We start from the raw sequence: 19,170 nt of genomic DNA on the forward strand, positions 1-19,170 counted from the left end.
GACAAAAAAGTGTGCCTAGGCGCAGTAGGCGTTCCCTTGACCAAATGGGTCTTGCCTGAAAATGTTTGAGGCGCTTTTTTTAAAAACAATTTGCTGATGCAGTGCAAACTGACTGTTTAATGTAAGTTTTTGTGCTCCTAATCGATCCTTTGTCTTGTAGCTTCATCCCTTTCTACTAAAGTTTTGATCCGTTGCATTGATACCATATAAAAAGATCGATGTGCTTATGGCACTGTTTAGGGTTCATCCATGCTCTTAAACTTTTTAAAGTGAAAGTAATGGCAGATGGAAAATAACATGGACTGTCTTGATCTTTACATTGAGGTTACAAGACGACAGAACTGTTCTGTTTGCTCAGATAAGCCTAGGTTGATGACAACCTTGGCACTCTATGGAGTCGAAGGGTAAGACTTTGAAACATTTCTCCCATCTTTTTTTGGTTTCACAAAAAATATGGCATGGATGCTATAGGCTAAGTTTATATGGGTTGCAATCCCAGTCGTAGCTGCATATATATATAAACACGTTACATAATTGTCATATCAACCTATCAAACTTCTTGATCCATACTCTCTCTCCATGCTTTACCTTGCCCTCTTTTGATTTTTTTTGCTATCTATACATGTTAGTTCCTGGCTTGCTGCTTATCAAAGTATTTCCTTTTTCTCAAATTGTGAGTTGTAGTGCAATATGTACAGACATGAACACATCGTACTTCACGACTCATCTGTTAGGTTCATAGACATATTAGAGGTGAACTTGTAAAAATGGTGTAGGTTTAAAAGGTATTCAGGGATGTTTGCTATACTTTTTGTTGCATGATACTTAGACATTTGTTTACAAATTATAATTGACCTGAATTTTCTTTAATTGCAATAAGAGAATTTGCAAACAATTATATTAGTGATAATAGAATCAATCAGGCTCATTCTAAGATAGACAATGCGTAGGGCCGGATAAAGAAAACTTCACTATCATTCTTATGTTTTCCTTTTCCGGTCAACCATAGTGATCTAAAAGAACTATTTTTTATACTAGTCATAAAATTTTAGTCGAATAATTGTTTTTATGTTTTCCTTTACGTCGATGGTGTTGACATCAGAACTGGCGACTATTTCCGATTTTACCATCCAGATCCAAGGGCTGCATTATCTTCTAGCAAAGATTTCTCCTTGCCCCTTAGAAATTTGAAGGTGGAATGGGATTAAAAAACAGCCTCAACAAAAGCGTGGTGATAAAACGGAACCTTTCCAAGGTTTTATCTTTGCTTGCATCGACCGTGGAGAATCATTATATATATATATATATATTATATTAAATTTTAAATATATAAAAATAAACATAAAAATATTAAAAATATTAAAAATAAAACTAAAATACTAAAAAAGTAATATATATATATATATATATATATATATTAATGTAAATTTAGAGATGAATTCTAACGCGAGTTTTATTTTATTTAGTAGTATAATTATATTATTAAATTTATTTTGGAAAGATTAATTTGTTATTCTTTGAAAAAAATTAAAATAAATATTAAAGTTGACAAAAAATCTCAAACATGCTATGTATACATTTAACTTTATAGAGTTGTATCTAACATAAATTGGTGGGATATGTCGATTTTCCTATTTATTTTTTTGGCAAAAATGCATCAGAGGCCCTTATACTTTTAAAAAAACTAACGTGGTGATCATATTTTTTCTCTCTCAATGTGACCCTCTAACTCAGAAAATAAACTATGACTGACGAAGTGGTAGATAGGGATGGACAAGGGTTCGGGTCGATTGGGTTGAGTTTTAAAAAAAAAATCAGGTTCGGGTCGAGTCGAGTCAGGTTTTTTAAAGGTGATGTTTGGGTCAGGTCAGATTCGGGTTTAGGGTGAACAATACTCGACCCGACAAAAATTATAAATTTACCTTATATATTTAGAAATAATTACATTAATACCCCTTTATATATTATTTTTTTCAATTAAATCACTATTTTTATAGAATAAAAATAATATTTATTATTATTTCGGGTAATACCCCTTTATATATTATTTTTTTCAATTAAATCACTATTTTTATAGAATAAAAATAATATTTATTATTATTTCGGGTCGAATCAGATCAGGTTCAATTTTTATCTCAAAACTTGGGTCGGTAGATGGTATATATTTTTCGGGTCGGGTCGGTGAATGATGTAAAATTTTTGGGTCGAGTAAGGTTGGCCGAAACCCGACACATACCCATCCCTAGTGGTAGATGACATGACATATAAACTAAATTGATTTTTTGGTTTTGTTCAATGACTAATTGGTTTGTTTATAAAGTTCAAGAATTTATTTTAATTTTTCAAAAAATAAAAATTATTTTAAATTATAAATATTAAATTTGACAAATATCAAAATATAAATATAAATATGCTAAAATTAAAATTAACTCACTAAAAAATTGAATATACATATTAAAATATTAAAATTATTATCAAAAGTTTTTTTAAAAAAATTGAATATATATAATCCTCGAGCTCGATTAGATTCTACTTAAGATTAAATTCGTCTGAATTCCTTTTCTAATCATATTAAATTTAATTGAATTTCGAAGATCCTCTCATAGGTTTCATCAATCAAATTTATTTTATTTGTAAACATTAAGATTTAAACTCAACTTGCTTTAAGGAATTCTATCTGTTTATATTTATAATTGAGTGGTGCAAAAAATTAGAGATAGAAAGGAAAACATGGAAATAGAGTGAAGAAGTCCAAAGTAAACGAGAAACTTTTGGTATTGAGTCTTCCACCCCTTAAGCCCTTCGATGGTGAGTAGAATGAACCGATCATCACCTTCTCCAATAACACCCAAACTGTAAGGTATGACTCATAAATATACCGGTAAAAAGGACAGGGGATGGAACGGAGTGAGCGAAGCGAACGCAGAATTACACAAAAGAAATCTGTTGCATGATATCAAAAGCTGTAAGCTCGATTTTTGCAAGTATTGTGTTCTTGGTAAACAGACTAAAGTCTGTTTCAAGACTGTGAAGCACACAACTCAAGGGATTCTTGATTATGTGCATTCTGATGTATGGGGGCATTCCACGACATCGTCTTTGGGTAGATCTAGGTATTATGTTACTTTTATTGATGATTTTTCACGAAAAGTTTGGGTGTATTTTTTGAAATAGAAATCTGAAGTTTTTGAGAAATTTAAACTGTGGAAAAGAGAGGTAGAAAACCAAACAGGACAAAAAATCAAGTGTTTGCGGTCTGACAATGGTACGGAGTACACAGATTCACAGTTCTTACATTTCTGTAAGGAGCACGGGATTAAGAGACATTTTACAGTGCGCAAGACACCACAACAGAATGGTGTTGCGGAACGGATGAACAGGTCGTTGAATGAAAGAGCCAGATGTTTGCGGTTGAATGCGGGGCTTCCCAAACACTTCTGGACTGAGGCTGTTAACATGGCGTGTTATCTTATCAACAATTAAGTCGTTAAAGAAGTAAGGTAACCCAACCCACATTGAATGTTTCCTAAGGGACAGGATATTCGCCAAGGTGGAGATTTGTAAGGTATGGCTCATAAATATACCGGTAAAGAGGACAGGAGATGGAGCGGAGTGAACGAAGCTATTATCATTGAATAAAAATTTTCTAGCGCCGCCTAGGCACCGAAGACGTAAGCACATTGCTGAACCTCGTTAAAATTCTTGTGTTCTTTCGTACTTTGCCCGATTTATCAACACAAACTCATGCAAAACATTGGGTTTTCTTTGATGAACGATGATATTCTTCAAAACATACTTTCAAGGCTACCCGCCACCTCTTTCGCTTCCGCCGACTCTAAGGACTGGAACGCCACTTGCTCTCGCATCCTCTCCCACCCTAAGCTCTCCTCCGCCATCTCCGTCAACCCTTTGGCTCCTGTTTATATTATTTTGCTGATTTTTGTTTGTAAATATTCGTACAGGTTGCTACAAGAGGTTTTTGACAAGGTTATGTCGGAGCCAATTCGATCCCATTTAGTTATTGCAAGTGTTGGTCCTGGATTTGAATTCAATGATGTTCTCCAATTCGTATGAAGTCTAAAAACATAACATCTTTCTTACTTTCTTTTTTTCTGGGTTGAGTTGATTTTCCAGAAATTTTTAAATGTTTTGCACCTTGGGCAGATGGTAGAAAATTTTGGATCAAGAACACCAATTATTTTATCTTCTGTTAGAGGAATTCTTGGACGAGATGCACTAACTCATGATTTTAGAGAGGTTTGTTCTTTCTTTTCTATTATTAAGTACTTTCCTATACTGTCATCACTGTGATGCTTAAACTTTTATGTTTTTGTTTTTGAATTCTGGTTCTCGAAATGGCAGGTTGAGTGGACTGATAATTCTGATGAGGAAGTTCATGTAAATACCGGTATTGTATTGACTGTTGGATTCGTTCAGGGACTTAAGGTCGACGTGATCCCTCTTTTACGAAAGTGAAAGGTGAAATATTATTCTGCTATTGATGCTTAGTGTTGCCAAGCCCTGATCAACTGGTTCCTTAGTTTTGATTTATGGAAGGAAGACTAGCATGAAAATCTTTGCCCTTTTACCAGGTACCTCAATGGCCAATGACTGACAAGTTTGTGATGGATATTAAGGAGTATACATCCTCTGTGTCCGCTTCCACAACACCGCCAGCAATTATAATGATAGGGATAAGTTGCTAAGTTAGGGTCTTTTAATTGATTGCACTTTAAAATGTGGCTTCCAATGGAACAAAATTGATCGTCCAGCTGATAACTTGAACTGATTGTAAGCATAGGGGAAGTGACTATTTAGACCATATTTGCATCCGAAATTCATACAACGACTCTAATGTACCTATTGTCTCTTTCCAGCATAGAAAAAACATTATTCTTTTAAAATCTAAATAGCTACAACATACAATTAAGAAAACATACCCAAAACTCAGACCTCAGATTTCCATCAAATTTCTTTTCTTAACTAGAGAATAATTACTGCTCATCTATGTTCTTGACTTAGTGGAACAAACATGTGCTCAAAGGGTGGCATGACCATTAGGTTATATGTTACATTCTGCCTTTCTGTGCAACATATAAAATGGAACATATCAATGTCGGGTCCAACATATAGACATGATCAATGACATCTGATAATTCTGTCACATCGCTTCTGAGCTCCCAACTAGGTGATATATGTGGTTGTCAGATTAGTTCTAGCAGTATCTTACTCCTTTTATGTTATTCAGAAGATTTGTGCATGTTTATTGTTGTTTTTGGTACTCATGTTCGTCTCAGATTATGCTATGTCTACGGAAACAATCATTGTGGGCGATGAAAGAGCTCAGTTTGTGTATAGAAGTAGTAATGCTTCAAGAAATGTCGAACAGTCTCCTGATACTGTTCTCTTGTTTTTGAAGAGAAAGAAACAAAGCTCATGATAACTATTCCTATGATTCTGTATTTATTTATTTTTCTCAAATTTTATGAAACTTATTAACCGTTTTAATCACTACACATACATATATCTCATTAATCTCATTCCTGATAAATTCCGCATGAACTATCTTACATTTCAATTCTTCCAAATCAAGAAGCACATATTTGCAGTTGCAACAATTTATTAAGTTGTTCTCCTGGTCTCATACTTGATCTTCCCTCCCCATTTTCTACATGCTAATTCTCCGAGGACTTGTTCTTGATTTTTCCTGTTGTTTTCTACAATCCACAATGTTCAATTATTTTCTAGTTGGTGTTGAGTCATACAATGCATCATGTGATGACCCATTATGGATTCTTTGTGTGGTTTTATGGGTTTTTTTCTTTTACTTTTTCTCCTCATTGTTTGGTAACATATGTTAATACATGTTAAATTGTCAGGTATTGGGAATATTGAATTTCATTTTGCACATTCACTCCTATATTGCGATATTCCTAAAAAAAAAAAGTAAACCCCCCGTCGTTGGAAGATTTTTGGCCCATTAGCCTTGTTGGGGGATCTATAAACTTCTAAGCAAGGTTTTAGCAAATCGCCTTAGACTCGTTTTAAGTTCGGTGGTAGGTAACGCTCAATTCGCTTTTATTTTGAGGAGGCAGATCCTCAATTGCTCGTTGATCGCTAACAAAGTGATTAACGCACTAGAAAAAGTGGTAGAGCTGGTCTGATGTTTAAAACGGATTTCAGAAAAGCATACGATATGGTCGGGTGGAATTTCCTCATTCGGGTAATGAAAGAGATGGGTTTCAAAAATCGATGGTATCGCTGGATGTCAGTTGCGTCTCAACAGCTTCTATCTCTGTCTTAGTTAATGGATCCCCTACGAGCATATTCAATCAGGCAAGAGGTCTCAGGTAGGGATGTCCACTCTCGCCGTTACTTTTTAATTTGGTGGGAGAGGCTCTAAATTTGATGATCAAGAAGGAAGTTTATCCGGGTTTATTCTCCGGTTGCTTGGTAGGTAAATGTTCAAACGTCTTGGAGATCACTCACTTAGAGTATGCCGACGACTTGGTTGTGTTTTGTGGTGCGTCAGAGGCTTAAAGTAAGAATGTGAAAAAGGGTGTTTCGAATGTTTTAGTTCGCTTCGGGTCTCCTACTGAATCTAAAGAAATGTACACTTTTTGGGGTTAATTCTACTACCCGTGAAGTTGCTGCTTGGGCTGATTGTATCGGATGTGTTGCGGGCAGTTTTACAACAAAATATCTCAGTTTACCTTTAGGAGCAAGGCGCAATTCTTGTTCGCTGTGACAATCAGTGATCGATAAAGTGGAAAAGAGGTTGGCGGGTTGGAAATCCATCTCCTTGTCTCTCCTCGTCCTTGGTGTCTGCCGGTATACTTCTTATCCCTATTTAGAATGCCGACTTCGGTATACAATAAAATAAATAGAATATTCTTGAGATTTCTATGGGGAGGATTGTCGGCCAGAAAGAGTATTTATTGACTGAGATGGAATGATGATTGTAAGCCGATAGATTGCAGGGGTTAAGGTATTTCAGACTTGAAACTAATGAATAATGGCTTGCTTGGGAAGTGGTGTTGAAGGTTCGGGTTAGTTGCTAAGCATAATCTGGACCCCTTGTCTTTGCTCCCTGCAGTTTCAAAATCTCATGGGATTTCTTGGATTTGGAAAGGAGTTCTTGATACTTTCAAGGAGAGGGATAATAATTTGAATTTTAAGGATAGATTTCAATTGCAGGTGGATGATGGCAAGAAAATCAAATTTTGGCAAGATGTGTGGATTGGTAGATAGCCCCTAATGGTCGTCTTTCCCATAATGTTCTCACTTGCTATGAACAAGGAGGAAAGAATCACTGATTTTGGTTCGAAACTAGCATCGGGTTGGAGATGGAATATTCAGTTTAGGAGGGATCCTTTTGACTGGGAGCGGGCACAATATTCTACATTGTTCATTCTTCTAAATAATTTTGAAGGCTCGTCTTCCGACTAAGATTGGGTTAAGTGGATTGGGTCAAGCGACGGGATTTATTCAACAAAATATGTAGTAAGGTTGTGGGTCTCTATCGGCCTCAAATATTTCAATTGGGAAGAATTATCCTTGGCAGGGATCGCCCCAATCAAAATTGAGGCATTCGTTTGGCGGCCCTACATCGAATAATTCCGGTGAGAGAAGAACTAGCGAAAAGGGGAGTGATTTTATTGTCGGATAGGGGTTGCCCTTTATGTTCAAAACATATTGAAACGATTGATCATCTATTGTTAACGTGTGAATTTTCCTTGAGATTGTGGGGATATTTTCTTGCTTCTGGGGGAATATCGTTTATGGTTCCTAATAATGTGAAAAATTCCATGTTGTTATGGAGGGAGTCCCTCCCAAGTAGATGTAGAAGATTAATGTGGCTTACCCTTCCCTACACGATCTTATGGACTATATGGCTACATAGGAACGACGTGGTTTTCAACAAGAAGATCGTGGACGTGCTACAAATGTTTTGGGTGGCATGTTGGTTAAAGGAGAAATTCCTAGATGCCCTAATTAGTAAGGAGGAATTGGCTACTAATCTCTCGAGGGCAGTCAATGCTTTGCTGAAGTATAAACCTGATTGATCCCATATCTCTTGGTCTCCTCCCTCGAAGGATTTCCTAAAATTTAACGTTGACGGAGCAATAAAGGCTGACAGTAGTGCAGGGGGTATCAGGGGTGTTCTTTGGGACAACTTGGGTAAAATGCTGCTATCGTTCTCGGTTCCTATGGGGGTGGCTCCTTGATTCTTGCTAAAATTTTGGTCGTGGACCACACGGTGAATCTATTTAAGGAGTCAAAATGGTTTAGGAAATATGGGCTAGTTGTGGAATCGGACTGCGGGATGGTGGTGAATTGGCTGTAGCAATCCTCCTCAATCCCCCCGAATAGGCCTCTTTACTCCTCCCTTTGGTATCTGTTATACTCTAGGAAAATTATGTAGTTAAATCCATATGAGGAAGGAGCAATATATGTTGGCAGATTACCTACCGAGATAGAGGGTAGGCTAAGTTTTGCATTGTAATTCACTATAGAATGGTTGGTTTTGTATGCAGGTGTTTTTTCAAATGTGGGTGTTGGAGGGTTGTGTTGCTTTGTTCAGTTTGTTGTGCGGTCTTTGTAGTCACTACTTAGGGTGCACTCTTTTTCTTCCTCTTAGGTTTAAGGAGGCTATCAATCTTCTTGATCCATACCTTCTCTCTCCATGCTTCACTATGCCCTTTTTCTCGAATTGTGAGTTATAGAGAAATATGTATAGACTTGAGCTCATCGTACTTCAAGACTCATCTTTTGGGTTCATAGACATATTAGAGAAGAAGATGCAAAGTTTTATGGTCTCATAGACATATTAGAGAAGAATATGCAAAAATGGTGTAGGTTTAAGAAATATTTTGGGGCTCTTTGCTAAACTTTCTATTTTATGATATTTGGCATTTGTTTACAAATTATAAGTGAGCCAAATTTTCTTTAATTGTAATAAGAGAATTTACATTCAGATAAGTTGATACTTTCACTGTTCGGTACCAGTCAATTCAAATACAAGTAGAGTAAAATCTTCATCTAAGCTATTAATGGTAGCATTTGAGTTTGTGCACCGATATAGGATATGTCTTCAAGATTAAAGAATCAGTCAGGCTTATTCTAAGATAGACAAAGCGTAGGGTCAGAACAAGAAAATTTCACTATCATTCTTCTGTTTTTCTTTTTCCAGCAGACCGTAGTGATCCACAGGAACTATTTTTTATACTATTAGTAAAATTTTAGTCGAATAATTTTTTTACTTATCTTTATTATGCAATGCCACAAATAAAACATAGGCAACGATTGCCTTTGCATATATTCCATTATTTTCATTCTTGTTGAATCAAATGGATTATTTGTTTTTCAACATAGGAGGTTTAGAGTATCTTTCTGTCGATGGCATTGCTATATTATTTTTCGGTTTTACTATTCAGATCTGAGGACTGCATCATCTTCAATGAAAGATGTCTCATTTGCCCTTAGAAATTTAATGTCAAAATGGGATTTCAAAAAGTAGCCTCAACAAAAGCACGGTTGCTAATGACATTGGTAAAACTAAACCATTCAGAGGTTTTATCTTTGTTTGCATCGGCCTTGGGAAATCATTTTTTTGTCAACATAATGTTGACAACACTCCACTCTCAGAGAACTTTCTGGGGTTTTCCATGGCTAGAATATTTTGCTGTGGCGAAATCGGACGTGGCTATAAGAGCTTACCTGCAAACAGAGAAAAAGGTTTTGGCCGTCGCCATCTACACTCATATATCATTGTTTATCGGGTGATGTCGTATATGCCTTAGAGTATTAGATTTTACCCATGGCTTGGATTATTGTGAGCATTCAGAATTTATAATTGCAATAAAAATAAACTAACAACCTTGGAAAAGATGAATCTTTGTTAAGTATGACATTTGTCATAACCATTTTTTATATAATTGAATAAATTTAAAAATAATTATGATTTTATTTTAGAAAATTTAAATTTTTGTTTAATTTGAAATTTAGAGTCGTCATCGACCTTTGGGTTAGGTATATCGAATACCTAATAATATCTTTTAAAACAAGTTTAAGGAAAATCATTTTAAAGATAAAAATTGTTCTACGTGTCACCAGAATATCTTTTTTAAGGATTTGAAAGTCGATTACCTGTGGAGAATGATTAACATCCCCATAGTACCCAAAATTGGTACCTCTCGATTATACGTTTTCTAAGTAGAAAAAATTTACAAATTTGAATTTAAAATTTAAATTACGATCCTTCTATTTTTATGAATTTGGAAAATGAATGAACCTTTTTATAAAACCTTTGACTCCAAAACGGACTTGATTCACTCTATTTAAATTGAAAAGGGTGTCCCTTCACTCCAAGAATTAATTGAAATCGTTATCCAGTCATGTTGGACACGATTCTATTAACTCAAGATATAAAGCAACATTGCCTCTTATTTTAGAAATGAGAAAATACATGAATGGATTATGAAGGCAACAATAAAAGATGATATGAAAAGTCGGATAATGAAATGCCAATAATGTAGAAATCAAATAAATGTTTACAAACAAATTATCTTAATTAAGTTAAAATTGAGTGCGTATTATTTTACTCGTACGTTTTAAGGAATCGAAATTCAGATGTTTTGGAGGTTTTTTCATGAACTGCTATTCGTTCGATTTATTTCCCCTAAAATAAAACACAATTAGATGTTTACTTAGACGACCCCAAAATTGATAGGAAAATAGAGCTTGACATCCTTACTTTTCGGAAAGAAAATGAGCATCGATATAGACAATTTTCTCATCTTGCTAAGGATATTTTGAATGTATCTCTTACAACAGTTGCTTCAAAATCAACTTTTATCCCTGAAAATGTGGAAGCTTTGATAACGTCTCGTAGTTGGTTATTCGGTTATGAATGTAAGTTTTATTTCCATTTAAATTTCTTTCAATTTCTTATAGTAAAGTTTGTTTACCACACCAACTTTTTTTTGTTATTATTAATCTATTTCATTTGTTTATTTTGGTAAACAAATTAATAACTTCTTTTAATTTATGGAGCTCACATGAAGATGAGTTTATTGGTTCTGATGTGGATTGGATTTAATTCAATAACTGATGCATAAAGTAATTTTGTCTACTGATATTTTAAGATTTAAGAGGGTTGAATTTGATTATTTCAAACTATTTTATTTATCTTTTAAGTTTTATTAAGAAAGTTTTATTGAGAAACTCAATGTAACTGAGTTTGATGTGCTAGAGTAGTAGCTACATATCACTTTTGATTCTTTGAAAGAGAATTCTTTATTTGAGATTTGTGTTTTATTTTAATTTGTGTTTATAAAAAAACTGTTTTTTTTTCTTTTAAAGTTAATTAAAATATTCATTATTGAGTATACTATCTAAACGATGACAATTAATGTTCATCATATAAAACAAAATACTAGGTAGTAACTTTATTTTAGAATTTTTCATTCAAATAATTTTATAATTGTTTTTAAAAATTATCGAATCAAATATGAATATAATTTTTAAACTAAAAATTAATATTAAATCATTAAACTATTATCAAAGGTGATACTATATTCATTAAACTATTATCAAAGTTGATGGCTAACTAGGATTATAATTAAAAAAGAGAATAAAACATATATTTTTTTACTATCCATCACATTGTTAAAATATATATAATAACAATAAATTACTTGTCCATTTTTACACATTTATCAAGTGAAAAATAGGGCAATGTTCAATTCAAATCAAATTGGGTAAATTAAAGTCTGTTTGCTTTCATTTAGGGTTACTTTCGGTTCGGATTAATTTCTATTTAGGTTGCTTTCGAGTCGGGTTAAATTTGGTTCAGGTTGCTTTTGGATCAGGTTAAAATTCGGTTCAGGTTAGTTTCGATTTGGGTTGTTTTTGGTTCGGGTTAATTTCAGTTTTGGTTCGGGTTAATTTCGGCTCGGGTTGCTTTCAGTTTTACTAAATTTTTTATCGGGTATGATTCTGGTCAGGTATGGGTCGGGTATCAGATCAAATTTGATTATCATATTTGTGTTAATATCATGTATCAGGTTAGGTAAATCAGTTCGAGTAATCGAGTTCGAGTCAAGTTTGTCAGGTCTAATTTTATTACTCCTCTATTCTTGTCTTTATATTTTGATTATTCAATTATTTTTTTCAAAATCGGACTAATGTTACATTTCCTTTTTGTTTTGATCACATGTCATTCGGTTTGATCGTTGACTTAAAGAAAATGGTGGTGTTGAATAATATAGTAACAATTTTAGTCCATAAAATTTATATATTATATTAATTTTAATCTTAAAATAATACAAATTGATCTTAAATCTGATACATTATATCAATTTGATCCTAAATGAGGACGTTACAAGCAATATTATATGGCACAAAGTCCCATAATCGTCACTTGCCAAAATAAAAAAATTCATCTTCCACTCGCCATAAACCTTAGTTTTTCTTCTTGGAGTGATGACTTACATCGATTCCTCCTGCTCTATTAAGGCATAAGAACACTTGTTCAATCAATGAAAGTGAAACTATCAATGAAAAGTCTATAGCACAAGGGTTCCAAACATGTATTTGATTTTCAATTTGGTAAAATGATTTTAATTTTTATAGAAAGGTTTAAGATTTAGGGTTTAGTTTTTAACTTAATAATCTTGCTCCCCGGTAGAGGAAAGCTAAAATATTTAAAATTGGAAAACCGGTAGAGGAAACCTCAAAGGAAGGAAAGCTAAAATATTTTAAATTGGAAATTATGGTGAAGGAAGGAAATTAGTACTAAAATGCACAAAGTGATACGTAAGTAGTTCACCATTTTTCATGGTGAAATCCCTACGTAAGTCCATATTTTCTCTTCTTTAGGCTAATCGTTGCATGGTCTGATTAATGCTTAACCATTAAACTTTTCCCTTGTTTTGACTTTAGCACCTAAGTTTTACCTTTTCACGAAAGTTTCATGATCTCTTCTTCTATTTGATGCGTACTAATCTTTATCTTCTTAATTTTTTGGTATTCTTGTATCTTTTAATTTATTTATTAATTATTGATTTGTTAATTGCATGGTTTGGTCACTCTACAATTTATAAATCATTATATTGTTAATTGAAATATTCTCACATATAATTGCGGACAAGTTTTAATATAAGTAGTAAAATAATTTAGGAATGAACTACGAAGATATTGTTGAAAAATTCAACGATATCGGTGATCGTGATTCACAATGAGAAGCATTTTAGATTCTATGAATAGAATTTCAAAACATGGAAACAATGGATGTTACATTTGACCATGTTGAATACGATCAAACATATGCACGATGATCCTCCTATTATTATAGAAAATGTGCTAAACGTTATTATCGCATTTAATGTTGTTAAAGCTTTGAGGTTGTTAGACAAAATATTAATTTGATACATAAAATAACAATAATAAACAAATACCATTATGTAAATCGAATGAAGAAAAATAAAGAAAGAATTAAAGTAGAAAAATGTAATTGGTAACTCATTTGTAGATATAGAATTTGAATGAGTAGACTAAGACAAATAGAAGAAGAATTTCGTTGAGGCCCGTATGAATAGTTTTTCTTAAGACAAATTCGTCCTTTCCTCGGTGCTTTGAGTAATGTTGGACGCCAGTCTCCTATGATACAACAACAAACGATCACAACAGTAAGACAATCGAATATTAAAAATAATTATTGAATAATAAATTAAATTCTGTGATTTATTGTAACACCCCAAATATCGAGTTAGTAGTTCTGGGTTAACCCAAGATGGACTTTGGAAAATCCCAATAGTTTATAGGAAGCTTTAGACCAAGTTGGAGTGAAGTTGAGCTTGGGTTGAGACTAATCTAAAGTTAAAGGTGTCATTTTTTGCTTTATGACCAAAACTTGAGTGACCAAAGGAGTGATTATTTAATTTTATATTTCAAAGGTTGAATCCCCAATTAATGAAAATGAGGTCACGATTAGAGCAAAGATAAAAGTTGTCTCACATTCTATTTTTCCTCATTTACATTGTCTCAATCCTTCACTCAAACTTTCATCTTATATGTCCCTATTCTTGATCAAAAGTGATAACTTGGTAGTCTTCCATTTCCTACTTGGAAGTTATAAGATAAGAAATCAAATTATCATTCTGCGAGCATTTATTCAAGCTCATCCATACATGTTTTGACCATGAGAAACCTTAGGTGGGGGTTTAAGTGGGATTTTGGGTTTAGAAGTTTAAGGGCGTTCTAATTTGTTTCTAGAGATTAAGAGTCATGTCTTTAACCTATTAAAGTCTCTAGATAGGTTGGCAATCTATCTCATTACTTGTGTTTACTAAAAGAGGTAGGGGAAAGCTCTAAGGCAATAGGCAAGGAAAAATTGGTTCTTAGGTGAGTTAAGGACATTTTCTAGCAACCTAGCAGTAAGGTAACACATTTTTTTACTTTTCTATACCACATGTAGTTCATTAGATGCGCATGGTTGGTTAGTTGAGTTAATGAAGCATGCCCAAGCATTTTCATGGTGAATTTCATTTGTGATGTTTTTAAGCATGAAAGGTGTCTTGTTTTTAACTTTTTTAATAACTCAAATAAGACTTAAATACTTCTTGGTGGATTTAGGAGGATGAATGGGTAGGGTCTTGGGTATATTTTCGTGCCCAAAACAATTATTTTGGGTTCGAGTAACGATACTGGAGGAAATATATATATATTATTCTTTAGATTGTTTCAAAATACGACATTTGAGAGTCAAGAGTATCGATATCAATTCACGGGGTATCGATACTCGATAAAGGGTATAATACTAATTTTTAGAGTTGTAATCTAATAAGCTATTTTGGTACTGACCCCAAGGGGAGTATTGATTCCATAGAGAGGGTACAAATACCGTAAATAACGGTATAAATACTCACCTTAATTTTTCAAACATCAAACCTAAAATTTGTATTGATATTAAGAAAAGTATTGATATTTCAACCTGTAAGTATTGATACTCTAAAAAGAGTAATTATGATTTTGATAAGAAACCCTTTCAAATTAAATATGTAGGTAAAAGTGGTTTAGGGTTATCCAAACTTATGAAGTAAGACTACAAACGATAACACCTTAACTGTAAACACAACTAGAAATGTTGTAAACTAGACGAAATAAAACTAGACCTTGTTTAACGCTCGGGAAATGACCAGAACACTAGAGCTACTTTTGTAAGTGAACATGGTCGGTTTGCTAGAATTATATGGATATTTCAGCCAGTGCTAAGGCAATTCATTTGTCGACTAGGCGTAGATACCCCAAGACTCGATGAAGTAACTTGGTCGGATGTCTACTTCTAATGTAGAAAATTTTTAATCTCACTCCGATACCTGAGAGTATCTTAGGTAGGCTAGGGTGTTATTCTGAGATGCAAAAATTTCTTTTGATCACACCACTAAACCAACATTGGCACGTACTAAATACTTTATTATTCTCACACTTATACTTTTCAACATGTTCATAAAATGAATGCAAGTAGTATAAAGCAAAATAGCTATTAAACGATAACTTTGGTTTACGAGAGACATTTACATCTTATTTTAGCCCGGTGAAAACAAAATGCTTTTCCTAAGGATTTTATCAAATAGAAATAGAGAAGGAAGTAACTACAAAAATTGTTCTATTCTAATCCCACTCTTCTAGAAGGATCATCTAGAAAGTGAATTATTGTGAATGCATTCAGACAAAAAAACTAAGATATATGTTATGGGCCAAATTTTTATTCCATTTCGTTCATGCCTTATTTATTTTTTTTTATTTTTATTTTTTCTTGTTTTTTGAATTTCTCCATCTTCCATAAAGGAGTCGAATGAAACCAAAATTTCATGTTCGGTTTTGAATTAGAGAATCTAAAAAAAATGAATCAACGTCGACTATAACCCCTAGTCTTCTAAGATAATGATTCGGGTTTGATTCTCGCTTCCCGCTCAATATTCAAATTCTATTTGAATATTTAGTAATTCAATTCAACGATGCATTTGGAGAGAACCATCTAGCTCTGGGTTCGAGTGGCATTTCACCCCTAACTATAACTCATCCACTGATTCTTCAACATCAGCCGGCTCGGACCTCCACTTAGTTTCACCCAAGCTTCATCCTGGTCATGGATAGATCACCCAGGTTCGGGTCTATAAGCAATGATAATTGCCCTATGAAAACTAGTTTTTTCTATGGCTCCTGTTGGTTTCTGTGTGCAGGTCAATAGAGGATCGACAAGGAGCTTACCGCACAGATACATTCTAAAACAGTCGTTTTTCAAAGTTTATCTTGAGTCTTTTAGAGGATATGCACTTTATGGATATTATATTAATTCAAGTCGCAACTTTGTTTAAACTTATTGTATTTTTGGATATTTACCATTAGGTACGATGTATTTTGTAAACTGAACTATCAGTATGTTTTACCTTATAACTATTATGGATGGTTTTATAATGATTATTTGTACGTGATTTGAAAGAATATTTTGGTTCAGTTGTATCACTAATCCGTGTAATACCTTGGTCATTCGATCTTCAAGTTGGACTATATTAGGGTGTTACATTTAGTAGTATCAGAGCGTTAAGTTTAGTTGTTCCTAGGATCCGCAGGTTAGAGTCAGTGAATTGTTTATGTAAGTACATGCCTATAGAGTTTCAAGAATACTTAATTCTCTAGAATTGTGATAATGACCTCTCTTTCCTTTTTAATTACAAAAATAGGCGATGGTTGATAGTATATCTCCTAGTCACGAGGGTCAAGAGGAGAGTCAAGCTTCCCTTGCTTGTAATACTGGTGATGAGTTCATTCAGGACTCAGAGTTTGAGGTACTAGGAGATACATGGATCAATGAGGTGACCTTCTTCAAGGACCTCACGTCCACACTTAGATTGATAGTCTTTGTCATTCATAGGATGTCATATGTAGCCTCTATCTCTGCAACACCAACATCACCTCCCGTAGCAGTCTCCAAAGAGTCTTCCGTTGAGAGGCTCTGTAGGTAAAGATCACTGACTTTTATGGTTTTGGGGATGACAACCCCATCGTACTAGACCAATAGCTTAGAGAGACTCTCTAGATGTTGCGCTAGTTGTACCTTACTCCCGAGGTCAAGTTAAAGTGCATCATCGCCCTTCTGAATGATGAAATAATCGATTAGTGGAAGATAGTAGAGTTTGATATGAAGCCAAAAATTCTTACATTATAGTATTTGTTTGTCAGAGTTTTGGTAGAAATACATTAGAGAGGCACACAATGATGAGATGAGGGACTTAGACTGAGTCGATATGCACTAAAGCTTGTAGTATCAATGGTTCACCATTGTAGGAGGTTCAGAGAGGGTCTTCACATTGATATCTTTACCCATTTGGAGATCGATCCTCACTATGTTTTTGTAGAGTTGACCCAGTAGGCAAAAGCATTTGAGAGGGTGTTGAGTAGGACGGCTCAGGCAATGCGTAATTCATTGGGACATAGCTAGAGAGTCTTGGAGTTAGCTAGACCCTCCCAGTCCTCGACCAAGAGAGCAAGAGAGCCAGGGGTTCTCAAGGCTTGTGGAGGCCACATCCCACTAGTGTGCTTGACTTGTGGTAGGAGATACCTCGGTGAGTGCCACTGAGTTTTCAGAGGTTTCTTCAACTGTGGTTTGTTGGAGTATTTCATTGGAGATTGTAATAGATCTTAGGGTGTGGTTCCCGCTTTGATGTAGAGATTGACGCTATCAGTTCAGCGTGGTCGAGATTTCTCGAGAGGTGCCATGACTACTTTGGGATAGTTTAACATGAGTATCGCATGATCTATGGTGGGTCCAAATCCTAGAGTGGCTTCACGCCAATATGTCGTTCGAGTCCAAGAGGAATACAACATCGTAAATGTGATCTCATGTATATTTACAATGGTTTCCATTATTGTCATTGCATTGGTAGATCCAGGTTCCACCCATATGAAACGATTTGGTTCGGGAAAGAAATATTCTAACTAAGGATTTAGAAATAAGGGTTCGAGTGTCTAGTCCTCTAAGGTTAGAGTTCTTGGTTGATAAAGTCCATCGCTGATGGCCAGTAGAGATCTAGGGCTAAACCTTCTTAGCCGATGTGATGGAGTTACCTTTCTTGGAGTTCGATATGATTGTGGGTGTAAATTGGCTTTCAAAGCATAACGCCAGCTTAAAATGTAAGGCGAGATAACTTAAACTCAAAAAAGATGATAGAACTAGAGTGGTAATGACTAACGGGAAGTCAGGTTGCTCTACCAAGGTTATTTCGGTAGCAGTAGCTCAAAGATTACTTAGTCGGGGTGCGAAGCCTTCTTATCCCATGTTGTAGACACTAGAGTTGCAATTCCGACACTAAGGAATATCCACACAATATAAGAGTTTTCTAATGTTTTCCTAGAGGATTTAACAAGGTTGCCACATGACCAAGAGATTGATTTTTAGCATTGAAGTATTCCCTGGCTCAGCTCCAGTGTCTAATATTGCCCATCGCATGCCACTGATGGATTTAAAAGAGTTAAAGGACCAGATTCGAGAGTTATTGCAAAAAAAGTTCATTCGACCAAGTGTTTCTTCTTAGGGAGCAGTGGTCCTTTTTGTCAAGAATAATGATGGGTCAATGAGGTTGTGTATTGACTATAGGCAATTGAATAAGTTGACCAACAAGAATTATTACCCTCTTTCTAGGATTGACGATATCTTCAACTAGCTTAAAAAATGTGTGTGTTCTCCAAGATATATTTGAGATTATGGTACAACCAATTGAAAGTTAAAAATGCCGACATACCCAAGATGGCATTTAGGACAAGGTATGGCCACTATGAATTCCTTGTAATGTTGTTTGGACTTATCAATGCGCCGGTGACATTTATGGATTTGATGAATCACGTCTTCCACCCATACCTAGATCAATTCATGGTGGTCTTTATAGATGACATCCTTGTGCACTCTCAGTCATAGGAAGAACATGACCAACATCTCCATATCATTCTACATACACTTCAGGAGCATTTGCTTTATGCTAAGTTTGGGAAGTGTGAGTTTTGGTTGACTTAAGTTTTGTTTGTCTGTCATGTTGTAGTATTCGAGTAGAGCCCCAGAAAATTCAAGTAGTATTGGATTAAGAACCACCAAAGAATGTGTCTGAGATA

General features: G+C 34.5%; 1 long non-coding RNA gene across 1 annotated transcript; it reads left to right on the plus strand.

Moving 5' to 3' along the window:
* Positions 1-3,832: 3,832 nt before the first annotated feature.
* LOC120158727 lies at positions 3,833-4,177 on the plus strand. Its single transcript, XR_005519276.1, has 3 exons — positions 3,833-3,918; positions 3,963-4,068; positions 4,165-4,177. It is a non-coding gene; the product is annotated as an uncharacterized LOC120158727 (long non-coding RNA).
* The last annotated feature ends 14,993 nt before the right edge of the window (positions 4,178-19,170 follow it).

This window comes from Hibiscus syriacus, unplaced genomic scaffold, assembly GCF_006381635.1.
Source record: "Hibiscus syriacus cultivar Baekdansim isolate YM2019G1 unplaced genomic scaffold, ASM638163v2 tig00111330_pilon, whole genome shotgun sequence".
Classification (NCBI taxonomy): Eukaryota; Viridiplantae; Streptophyta; class Magnoliopsida; order Malvales; family Malvaceae; genus Hibiscus; species Hibiscus syriacus.